This window comes from Tiliqua scincoides, chromosome 1 (assembly GCF_035046505.1).
Source record: "Tiliqua scincoides isolate rTilSci1 chromosome 1, rTilSci1.hap2, whole genome shotgun sequence".
Taxonomy (NCBI): Eukaryota; Metazoa; Chordata; class Lepidosauria; order Squamata; family Scincidae; genus Tiliqua; species Tiliqua scincoides.
This window is the reverse complement of record NC_089821.1, coordinates 209,577,304-209,589,734: the sequence shown is the minus strand read 5'-3', so window position 1 is coordinate 209,589,734 and position 12,431 is coordinate 209,577,304. Positions and strand designations below refer to the sequence as shown.

At 42.0% G+C, this 12,431-nt stretch overlaps 1 protein-coding gene across 2 annotated transcripts in view; it reads left to right on the top strand.

The window, feature by feature from the left end:
• Nucleotides 1–12,431, top strand: part of NHSL1 (NHS like 1) — a 191,603-nt gene that overhangs the window by 59,020 nt on the left and 120,152 nt on the right. The window lies entirely within an intron of this gene.

Genomic DNA, 12,431 nt, shown 5'->3' with positions numbered 1-12,431 from the left:
GCAGTTTGAAGCAATTAATGAAAAAAATGTGCACTGAATTACAAAAAACTGGATTGCTATATTTTAAACTCAACAGCTTGGTTGCCGTTTTGGAAAATGGCCACCCTTTTTCATGTATTGTTATGGAGGGTGGTAATATCTGTTTGGGGGGTGGGAGGCAGTGGCATTGTGAAAAAAAATATGCTGAATTAAAAGATCAGAGAATTCTCCAGATATTACAATATCATTGTCAATTTGTTTCATTGCAATTTGTTTTGTGACCAAAACACAGTCCTGTGCAGGCTTCACATGGGGAGGGGTTATGCCCATCATAGTACATGCGGCCATGTGCGTTCTAAAATGAAAATATGATAAAGGAGTTACGTGTGTTAACAGAAAAATGGATTGAACTTGCAGTACAAAACTGGTAAGTGTATGCTGGTCAAATATTGAGATTTTACAAATCTTTCCTTTATTGTACCTGGTAAGTTGGTATTCAGGGCAGATGCCCAATCCTATCCCTCCCCCTACTGATGTAGTTGTGCCAAAAAGGGGTGCGCTGTATCCAGCAAGGGGGACAGATTGGGAAGCTTTGTTGGGTAAAGGGGAATGGTTCTCCTTCAGTTCTTTAGGGTACAAGCCTGAGGAGAAGAAAGGGACAGGGAGCCTCTGAAGAACGGGATAGGATCTGGCACATGCCATTGCCACCGAATCCACCCCTCCCGCTACTTCCCTGCCCCCGTTCTTCCCCCTTCCCACTAGTTTCACCCCACCGCTGCCTTACCCAATCCAGCAGGTGCGGCAGGGTCTGGCAGCGAAGTTACAGTGCTGCTGCTTCTTTTAGCAGCATTCACAGAATGATTGCAGACAGCGCACTGTGCACTCTGTTGGCAGCCATTTTACGACAGTAGAACTCACAGTGTTTGTAATGGGCTGACTGTGATGACTTGAAAACATAATATTTTAGCCGGCTTATGAAATACAGGATGGAATAAATTTGGAGCGAGTGTGTTTCTTGGGAAAAGAAAATATTATTGTATTAAAGTAGATAGCCAGTATATTTTGTGTCAGATTTCCATTTTTGCCTGTGAAGTATCTGTTAAGATTTGCTGACTCCAGTCTCTGTTACCTTTATTCTTTTCTTAACCTGTTTTAGGATGTAGGCTCTCCATTCTGTTTTTTATTCATTTTTTACATCGCATTTCATTTTCTCATCCCCCTGTTGGCTTTTCCCATTTAATATAATTTCTCAGCCTCTGCCATTTAACTCTGCAGTAGGTTGGGTTGGGTTCGGTTGCAGTTGGGTTGGGTCCCCCTGGGGGCTGGGGGCTAAGAATAGGCCCTCAGTTTGGCTGTACTTGTCGTAAGAGGCGACTAAACAGCCACTGGGTAGATGGGACTCGATAGCCTGGGAAGGCAGCTCATCTGAGAGAAGGAAAACTCTGATCCCAAACCTCCACTGCCTTGTGGCTACATCCAGTTATGGAAAAGGCTTCAGGAGTCAACCTCGAGGCAAAATCTGGAGCCGGAGTCCCTGAGGCAGTTCATGGCTGAACACAGTCACGTTCTGGCAACTCCTGCGACGCCGCTGGAACCAACCGTATTGGCCTCTGCCTTTCCATTGGACCATTTCAGCGATGTGAAGAGGGAGGATTTGCTGCATGGGTAACAGTCTATCCTCCATACCTACTTTACCCAGGCTTCGCGCACTGGAGAGGACACTCTGTTCCAGAACCACCGTTCAGAGCGTGACGCCGTGGTCTTCCGAGACTGAAGGATGCCAACACACAGGTTGGGTTGAGACATTAGCCACTCCAAAGGAAGAAATGCAGGTTTTTTTAGATTAAAGAGGTAGTCTTAAAAGTATGATCAGTATGAGTTTTATCCCTGGTGTCTTAACAAAAATATTGCAGACATGCACAATTTGAAATGTTATGACTATTCAGGGAGATGTAATACAAGTTCTTTTCAAGTACTTTGTCTGTATTGTATACCTTTGTTTCCCCTCAGTTTCTCTCTCTTATTTTTGGAAGGACAAAACAACGTACAGTGAAAGGATGTGGGAAGTGAAAGGACGAAACAAAATGCAGTTTGAAGAAAGCTCTTTCCTTCTGTCTTTCACTTCCTCTTATCTACATGATCCAGAGTTTTCCAGGATTTTGTTTTGCTCTGAAGTTGTTCCTGTTTGGAACATCCAGCATTTCTTTTTTTTATTCTGTTCTCAAAGGTGTAAACTAATGCAGTAAAGAAATGTGAACTGTTTTGTACTGCCATCTTGTGGCCTTGTAATATACCAAGGAGGTTGAAGCTACTTTAAGAAAAGCAATGTGTCATCCTCTGACTTTACTGTAACTAACATGACAAACATTTTTATGAGCTTGTAGTTCATGCTGCTTGTTAAGATGAAGCAGCTCATACTTCACTACAACAAAAGGACACAAAGTCTGCGTTGGGGAAGGGATACCTGTCCATCACGGCTCTCTGACCATGTGTCATACTGCTTTCTGTTAGGGAAACCAGCAAATGATTAACAATTCATTCCAGTGCCAATGCACCGGCACCAGCACGGCTTGCACTGCATTCCGCGGAGGAATTTTGCATGCTGGAGGTCTCCTTGAGGTGAGGGGACATTCGTCTCTTTGCCCCAGGAAAGCCCCGGCCAGCGCAACTGGTCTTCTTGGACCCACACCATTTAAATCACTGGTGCAAGTCAGGCAGACTTGTGTTGGCAGATCAGGCCTGGGAAGGGGGATAGGATATGGCACGCTGCTGATTCTACCGCCTTCTGGGACCAATCTGCCTGTGTTTGACAAAACAAGGTTGAGCGAAATATTGCTAAGTGAGGACTTGCTGTATTTTTTAAATATTACCTTGGGTTCTCCATTGTGGGGAATGTTGTTTTGTGGCATGCTGATGGTACAGAGTAATGTGTGGGATGGAGGATGGAATCCAACCAAAGTTAAAAAGCCCCTAGATTTTTTCCCCATTAGTTGTTTTCCTACTTTCCTACTTATGCAAGTGCAAAGGATCTTCCATGTCCCCTCCTCCTCATTGCAGACTTCTGTGGGCCTGATCCAATTCAGTGTTTGCCAGCAAACTGTTGGTGTGCACTGTTGCAAATGTACTTGTAAGTCACACCTATGACAGTTAGTGCTGGGCCAGCGCAAGCCCATGCTGGGCCAACTGGATGCCTCCCGGGACTCCAGGTGAGCACTGGGCAGTGGAGAGATGAGTGGGGATGTGGGAGGAGGCGTTCCAGGATGGGGGGAAGGTGGGGAGGAAGGCATGGTGGTTGGGAGGGGGCAGGACCTGCAGAGTTAACCTCCACTGAATCTGAAGCCCCATGTTGGGCCTCACGGCCCAGCACAGATGAATATCCCCTTCCGCTGAGGAGGCATTGGGAGCTGCCCACAGCTGCCCAACATCCATAGGTTTGGGCTGTTTGTCCCCTGAAAAACCCTTCCTGAGTGTTGGGAGACCCTTGGGAACCAGAAGCATGTGGTATGGGTTACTGGAAGCAGAGGAGGAATTACTGAAAATTGACTGAAAATTACTGAATTTTGACAGTTTTTGACAGGAATTACTGAAAATTGACAGGGAATTAGAGGACACGTCCTCTCATGGATTGAGAACTGGTTGAAGGCCAGGAAACAGAGAGTGGGTGTCAATGGGCAATTTTCACAATGGAGAGAAGTGAAAAGCGGTGTGCCCCAAGGATCTGTCCTGGGACCGGTGCTTTTCAACCTCTTCATAAATGACCTGGAGACAGGGTTGAGCAGTGAGGTTGCAAAGTTTGCAGATGACACCAAACTTTTCCGAGTGGTGAAGACCAGAAGTGATTGTGAGGTGCTCCAGAAGGATCTCTCCAGACTGGCAGAATGGGCAGCAAAATGGCAGATGCGCTTCAATGTCAGTAAGTGTAAAGTCACGCACATTGGGGCAAAAAATCAAAACTTGAGATATAGGCTGATGGGTTCTGAGCTGTCTGTGACAGATCAGGAGAGAGATCTTGGGGTGGTGGTGGACAGGTCGATGAAAGTGTCGACCCAATGTGCGGCGGCAGTGAAGAAGGCCAATTCTATGCTTGGGATCATTAGGAAGGGTATTGAGAACAAAATGGCTAGTATTATAATGCCGTTGTACAAATCAATGGTAAGGCCACACCTGGAGTATTGTGTCCAGTTCTGGTCGCCGCATCTCAAAAAAGACATAGTGGAAATGGAAAAGGTGCAAAAGAGAGCGACTAAGATGATTCCTGGGCTGGGGCACCTTCCTTATGAGGAAAGGCTACGGCGTTTGGGCATCTTCAGCCTAGAAAAGAGACACCTGAGGGGGGACATGATTGAGACATACAAAATTATGCAGGGGATAGACAGAGTGGATAGGGAGATGTTCTTTACACTCTCACATAATACCAGAACCAGGGGACATCCACTAAAATTGAGTGTTGGGCGGGTTAGGACAGACAAAAGAAAATATTTCTTTACTCAGCGTGTGGTCGGTCTGTGGAACTCCTTGCCACAGGACGTGGTGCTGGCGTCTAGCCTGGATGCCTTTAAAAGGGGATTGGACAAGTTTCTGGAGGAAAAATCCATTACGGGGTACAAGCCATGATGTGTATGCACAACCTCCTGATTTTAGAAATGGGTTATGTCAGAATGCCAGATGCAAGGGAGGGCACCAGGATGAGGTATCTTGTTATCTGGTGTGCTCCCTGGGGCATTTGGTGGGCCGCTGTGAGATACAGGAAGCTGAACTAGATGGGCCTATGGCCTGATCCAGTGGGGCTGTTCTTATGTTCTTATGACTGGAGATCTTTTGTACAAGGAGCTCTTAAGGTGCTTTCATCCGGTTCTGCTAGATTACTCTCAGTGTTTCATTAGTGACCAGCCAATACCAGTTTTTATTTTTCAGAAGCAGATAAAGGTGATAAATAAGTTGATTTGTAGTGAATTTTGTATGACTAATAAATTTGTAAGCCTGGTTTTCTGCACCTCTCTGGATTTTGCAGTCACAACATTGTGATGCATAATTCAATTAATTGATTGACTATGAAAATTCTAAAAGAGGAAAGGCATATGTCTATGTTTCTTTGTCACTTATAACCAGTTTTTTACTTGCTTGCAGATTATTGTTGAGGTGGTGGGGACTGCCCCTAATCAGTTGCACTATGTGGGGTAGATGCACTTCTAATCAGTTTGGAATGCAGTCTGAATGATTTTCTCATGAAGCAGTGTCTGAACAAGCAGGAGTGATGCACATTTTGGTCAACTGCTCTCTATTTACAAATTGTGCGTGAAGGCCTGTGTCCACAAAGAGGGCACCTTCGTATGCTTTTATTTAACTTGGAATACATCCCTTGACTAGCTAACAATAAATTCTGATACCCAAAAATAAGTGACTGAGAAAATGGCTATTCTTAAGAAAATGTCCTTACTGTTTTGTTTTTTTCTCCAAGCTTTCTCAGGGAATTTGTGAATCTAAATGGTTCACCAGCTGCTGTGCTGAGTCATCAAAGACGAAATTATAGGAACTGCAGAGATTAGTATGATAGTGGTGCCAGAAACACAGACCAGTCAGATTTAGAACTTGTTTTGTTCACTAAACAGAGGCTGCAATCCTAACCTCAATTTCCTGGGAATAAGTCCCATTGAACACAATAGAACTTACTTCTGAATAGACCTGGTTATGATTGTGCCCAGAAAATGATATTTTAAATTTTAAACATTTTTGATATTATATTTAGTTAAGTTTGTTAAAATATGTAAATATGTTAGTGAAAGGATATACATCTTCAGGAACAAACTATAGTGGATACAATGGGCCTTACAACTATATTAATATAATAAAAGATGCCTATTGTATTTGCTTGAATGAAATGTTAAACTGTCTTTTTTGTTTTTGATTAAAGTATCTTTCTGGTTTCTGTTGAGTATAGGTTAGTATGGGCTCCTTTGTACTACCACATTGTAATTCAAGTTCTTGATTGTGGTAGATCAAATGTAGTTCTCTGGTCACTTTGGTTCTTTGCTACTTTTTAGTAGCTTCTGTTAATTTTGGCCTTTTGGTACAACCCCAGACCAATTTCCACAGGCTGTGCCAGGGTTTCTTAAGATCTGAAGGATGTTACCAAAAGGAGCAATTTCATGATGGAAAGAACCTAAATATGAAAACCACTAGAAGTTGCAGAGCAAGTCTAGTCGAGTGGTCATGGAACTGTCTGCAGAAAGGAACGCAAGTGGTGAGTGCTGTCAGTGGAGAGTAGAGAAAGCAGGTTCTTCTAATTTCCCTATGGTGGCCTATGGCAGCCTATAATTTCCCTATGGTGGCCAGTATCTTGGTCAGAGATCAGCCATTGCTTTAAGACTCCCACTGACAAGAGAAAATGCTGGCATACCCACTGCAGCTGAGTTCAGATGCCCACTATCTTCCCTGACCTGCCAATACTTGCATAATTTTAATTGTTGCACCAGTGTGCTCACTTCCAGCTGCTTCACAGTGATCACAAGAGGCTGAGAAATTCTTGCCCCAACAGGATTGGTTCTCACAGGTTTTCCATACAAGTGTACATGCTAACTTATTGCTAACAGAACATAATAATTTTCAATTGGCAACTGAAATATACCTAGGATCTAATATTATTCAGCTCCCATGCCTTTTGTGCTATAGAAAAATGTTTACTTAGAGATGAGGCACTTGTGAAAGTAATTTATTAGAGGCACTAAGCAAATTACCGTATTTATCGGCGTATAACACGCACTTTTTCCCCCTGAAAATAGGGGGCAAATGATGTATGCGTGTTATACGGCGATGTCTCTTTAAGGGATCCCGTTCCCAATAGTGCCTAGGGGCGGCACAGCGTCGTGACGTGATGTCAGCGCTGCGCCCGCCGCATATTATCACAGCCGCTGGCAGCTGATGAATATGGTAAGTGGAGACCCTTTCTTTGGGGAGGGGAGGGGGAGGGATTGAGGTGAGGTGGCATAAGTAATGCTTTGGATGGTGAAGAAGATGAGCTGATTTATGAAGATAGTAGCAGTGAAAGCAGCAGTGTTCATTGCGATTTTGAAGATAGCAGTGAAGATGAAGAGTTTCTTGGTTTCCCAGATAGTGATTTCTGAGTAAACTTTTGTAAAAACAAAATATCCAAGTTTCTTTTGTTAAAACAGTTGCTTTTACTGTCCTTTTACATTATTTACCTTATATGTGGTAATAATATTAATAAAAAAAAGTTCTGAGCTACCCTTATTTTTTTCCTGAAATTTCCCTCTTAAAATGAAGATGCGTGTTATACGCCTGTGCGTGTTATACGCCGATAAATACGGTACGTGTTTCCTGAACTGAACAATGTCTTTCAGGAGATGAAATAAATAGCCTTCATTGGTTGCTGGAGTTAGATGTATTCAGAACTTGAGAACTAAATCTTGAAATGACAGACTATAAAGCAAAAATACAAGATCACCCAGGTGTAGTCAGTGAGTGATCAGACCCCGCATTAGAGTCTGTGATAACCTTTCAGTTCCGGGTCATCACAAGCTCAAAATAATACAGAAAATATCTCTGAATGATGTAATATGCATAATGCTTTATATAAAAAGTCAAATATTTCTCTTCTGGTGGTCTTTCTTTTGTACAAAGAGCAGCTTTAACATGATTTGCCTGATAAAGGGTCATGGTTTCAAGTTGAGATTACAGGTGGAGCCTCTTCTTCACGATATGTTTAATCATGAATCTGACTCAACATGGGTCCGCAGGACCTGCATGGAACCAGACTTGGCCACACTGGATACTTCCAGAGGTGACTGGAGTTGTGCTCGTCGTGTTTGGAGCTGGGTGGACCCCAAATTTCACATGACTTGATTTCACACGAAATTTGGTATTTGCATGGGTTCCAGGAACGGAACCCTCACAAATAATGAGGCTCTACCTGTATATACATAGGCCATAACATATTTGTTTGTATTTCATGTAGATTTCATTGCAAATCTGGTTATTTTTCAAAAAGAGGCACACCATAGATAAAATGGATTTTAAAATATATTCTAAGTAATTAATCTGATATTCACCTTGCTTTCAACTTCTTGGTTGCTGGTGGAGTGTGGGAAGAGGTATGGATGAATGGACTATACTTTGTAGGAGAGAATGCATAATTATGCCTTTTTGTAGGTATGTTTACTGTCCTAGAAAAACAATAGTGAATATTAAAGTGCATTCACGAGAGAGAAAGAGAGAGAGAGAGAGAGAGAAGTAATAGTACAGGTTGAATCTCATTATTTTCGAGGCTTCTGTTCCCAGAACTCACATGGATGGCAAAACAGCACTAAAGCGAATCAATTTAAAAAACAAAGCCCCTTTGCTCCTGTGATTGAAAAACAGCCTTGCTGACCTTTTGAAATGCACACAATCAGTCTCCCTCCAGGCGCTTAGGCTTCACTAGGAAGCAGCAATCCTTCCCTCCACCAGGAGCCCCAGTGAGGGGGAAAGAATTGAGGAGGTGATAATCGCTACCATTTAGCCTTCTTTCAGGTGCTCAGGGGGAAGGGAGGAGTGAAGCCTGCAGAGAGAATGAGTGATGGATTGACTGCCCTCTCTCATTATTAAAGTGTGTTTTTCTTTAAAGGGCCCTTCTTATCAGCTTTCAGATAGAAAAATCTGTGGATACTTAAGTTATACCTGTAATCACTTGCATGACTGTCTCTCTACAACAGTAAAAAGCAGTTTTTTAAACTGTGATTTTAAAGGGGTGCATTTTTTCCCTTCTCCAGGGATCAGCACATTCCTTCTCATTTGCAGTGGCCATTCGTGTTGAGTCAAATCCGTTTATAACAAGGTTGGACCTGTAGTTAGAATGTCTGACCACAACCAGGGAGTCCAGCATTTATGGTCCCACTCAGCCTTGAAATTCAGTGGTTTGATCCTGAGCCAGTCTCTGTCTCTCGGTCTAACCTACATCACAGGATTGTTGTGAGGATGAAAGGAGGTAATCTTGAACTCCTTAAATGAGAAAGGGCAAGATATGACTGCAATATTAACACTCTTCAGTGTGTGTTATAATTGACAATTACATTTTTACGCACACACACTCCGTTTCTGTCTCCTAAAATGGAACAGTAGTAAGTGCCAGTAGTGATATAGTATTTTAATATAGAATTAAACCATGAAACTCATTTCTCCTTTTTCAAGTGTAATATTCTGCATATTAAGCCCTTTACTTATTTTCTTCTATAGATCAGCCCTCCTAGCTTGGGGATTTGACCCAATGTGGAGGACCTCACTGTACCTCCCAAACATGACAGGTAGAGTCTTACAGTTGTGTTGAGAGAGAGACCTTCTGAGGCACGGGGAGGCCGCATGCGACCTCCTTATGTCTCAGAAGGCTTGCTGGAGCCTTCTGAGGTATGGGGAGACTGTGCATGGCCTCCTTGTGCTCAGAACACCTCCAGGCATGAACAGAACACCTCCAGAACACCTTCTGGTCATGTCCGGAGGTCCTCATGGCTTGGATCTGCAGATTCAATGATTTGTGAGTTTCGGTCTCTGCCGGGGGAGGGGTGTCTGGAATGGATCCCCTGCAACTAGATACTCTTCTTCTAACTTTTCTTCTATATTAGGAAATGGGCTTAAATTGCTAGGTGAGTCTAGCCAAAGTTTAACACTTGAGGGTTCCATTGTTTTCAACAGAGGATATTGAGTGTGTGTTGCTAACACTCTCACTGAAATAAATAGGACAAGAGTGCTTCACTTTGGCTACATTGTGTCATAAGAGTGTACTGAATTCTTTCCTTGAAACTTTTTTAAATATTAGAAAATCCAGTGTAATATAAATCCAGCTTGTTTCCCATTTAGGTTGCATAAATTATGTTTGATAATGTGGTACTATACAACTGATATCTTTCCAGCATTAAATTCCCTGCAAATGTGCTATGTTGACTCTCTCTCTCTTCTCTCAACCACCCCCCTTCTGTTCTTATTTCAGGGCAAAGTATTTTTGTGAGATAAAATATGAGATGTCAGGTTTATAGTCTTGAACTGTAGTTGTTACATCCTCTGTGTGAACAGGGACCTTATAGGATAGTACTGACCTTGTCACAATAAATTGGGCTATCTTCTTCTTCCTCCAGTAAAATATTATGGCAAAATGACACCATGTTTTACAATAAATGTCACATTATTGCTCTGCTTGTATTGTACAAATGGAAAAGTTTTCCTGTATTATTGTAAGTTCACTGTTTCATTCTGTCCATTATCCAACAGTGATATGAAATCAACATTACCAACATTGTTTGGAGATATCTTGCTGAAATTTTTGTTCCTGGCAGAAGAGTTGTATCACTGAATTTAACATCAATTCTGTTTGATATTCTACTTCCAACAGTCTCCCACAGCATGAGTCACAATCCATTTTTAAAAATTATTATTTTATTTAATTTTTTAGAATGTGACCCCTCTGGGATTGGGAACTATTTTAAAATTTATTTTGCAATGTGAATTGCTTTATGAACTTTTTTGTTGAAACGTGATAGATAAGTCAGCCCTTTATCCGTAGAGGTTCTGTTCCGGGAACCCCCATGGATGCTGAAATCCGTGGATAATCGAATCATCAGATTTTGGGCCCCTGAAAACCTCCAAAGGTAACAGGAGCTGCAAGGCATATAAATGTTCCATATATATAACTGGAAGTTGTGGATTTGGGGGGGGGGGCCTGAAACCGGCACTCTGAGGCTCGCAGAGGCCACAGGCAGATACGCATGGTCTCTGTGGGCCTGTGCTCCAGTTGCCTCCAAAGGGTCCAGGTGGACCCTCCCCTGGGGGTTCAGAACCCACGGATTATGAAATCCACGGATACTGAATCTGTGGATAACAAGAGCTAGCCTGTATAAATATAATTATAGAGTAATTATGGAGTGATGATAATTACTCTAAAATTCTGGCTTTTATTGCAACAAAAGTCTGCATGATTGTTAAAAAAATTGTACTTTTGAAATTATCAATGCACATACATACAAAAAAGCATGATCATGCATTCTTTCCTACAAACAAAAAGTTCAGGCATCCATACATCTTCCCCACATTCCATCTGCAACCGAGGAGCTGAAAGCAAGGGGAAATTATCTTACTAGTACCTGTAGTAGCAAGAGAATGCGTAATTAAATATATATTTTGATCCTTGGTATATAGAAGGTCTCTATCTGTGTGTGTTTATTCTTAAAGGGGGGTTAATATAATACAGTCTATTAAATTATTTACTGAAGACAGTTGGCCAAGCCATTGTTCAAGGAGCCAAAGGTCACTGGGTAGACCTAGCTGATTCATAGGTAATCTGATACAGTATTTAGCTGTTTGCTTCCCGGGCAGACATTTAACCTAATCCTTTCATTATGAGTCACAGAACCATGGCTTTTCAGGGGAGAAGGAGTTATTTAAATGATTTTGGAAGGGTGCTATTAGCCAGTTTTGTGAGGCAGTATATGTATCCATTGTTAAGGGTTGGTATTCCTCTTAAGACAGTAATTCCACCATAGCTGGTGGCAACTTAATGATCAGAAATGTATGTATGTATTCCTTTGTATCCTGCTTTTCAGCCATAGACTTATCAAGGAACTTTTCTACTTTTAAATGGAATAATATGACAGTTATACTGATTGCTTTGCCATACAGACAATAAAGCAAAGCAGTGATATAAATGAGCAGATTTTTCAGGACCAATCATATCATAAATTCAAAGTTCCTATGAACACAGAGTATTGCTTACAAACCGAGACACAGGGAGTCAGCCTGACCTCTCTAAGGAAGTTGCTCCACAATCTTAAAGTAAGAGGCCGCTATCAAAAAAGACTTACTCCTGGATGCCAGTAGCCACTTTCTGATATCAGGAGATTCACAAACAGGGCCTTTGTGGCCAATATTAAAGTCTGAGAAGGTTCATATGGGAGGAGTTGGTCCTTAAGATAACTGAGTCCTGGACTGTTCAGGGCTTTAAAGACTAAATCCAGCATTTTGAATCAGGCTTGAAAGCCTGCTGGAGCATTACCAGCAAAGCTGAGCCAAAACCAGTGTAATGTGCTCTAAATACTCCACTCCACTTATGGCCACATTGTGTACCATTTGAAGCTTCCAGTTTTCAAAGACAGTCCCAGATAGCATGCATGTCTTCTGCAGTATATTTTAACTTCCTTATATGGTTTAACTTGACAATATTTGCATATTATATATACATATTAGAAGATAATATCTGTGTTTCATGTCACATATCTCATACAACTGGATTATTCATAGACTCTAGAACTGATGTGGCTAAACCAGTGTCAGAAGCCTGCTTTCAGTGTGTGCTGTGATAGTGTACGGGTTGTGACTTTCACATGTCTCCAAGAGTTCTCCTTTTGAACTACGGTTTCTCTGTTAGAAATGTTAACAATAGTCCTTCATATACAACTGTGACACAATGGAAATAT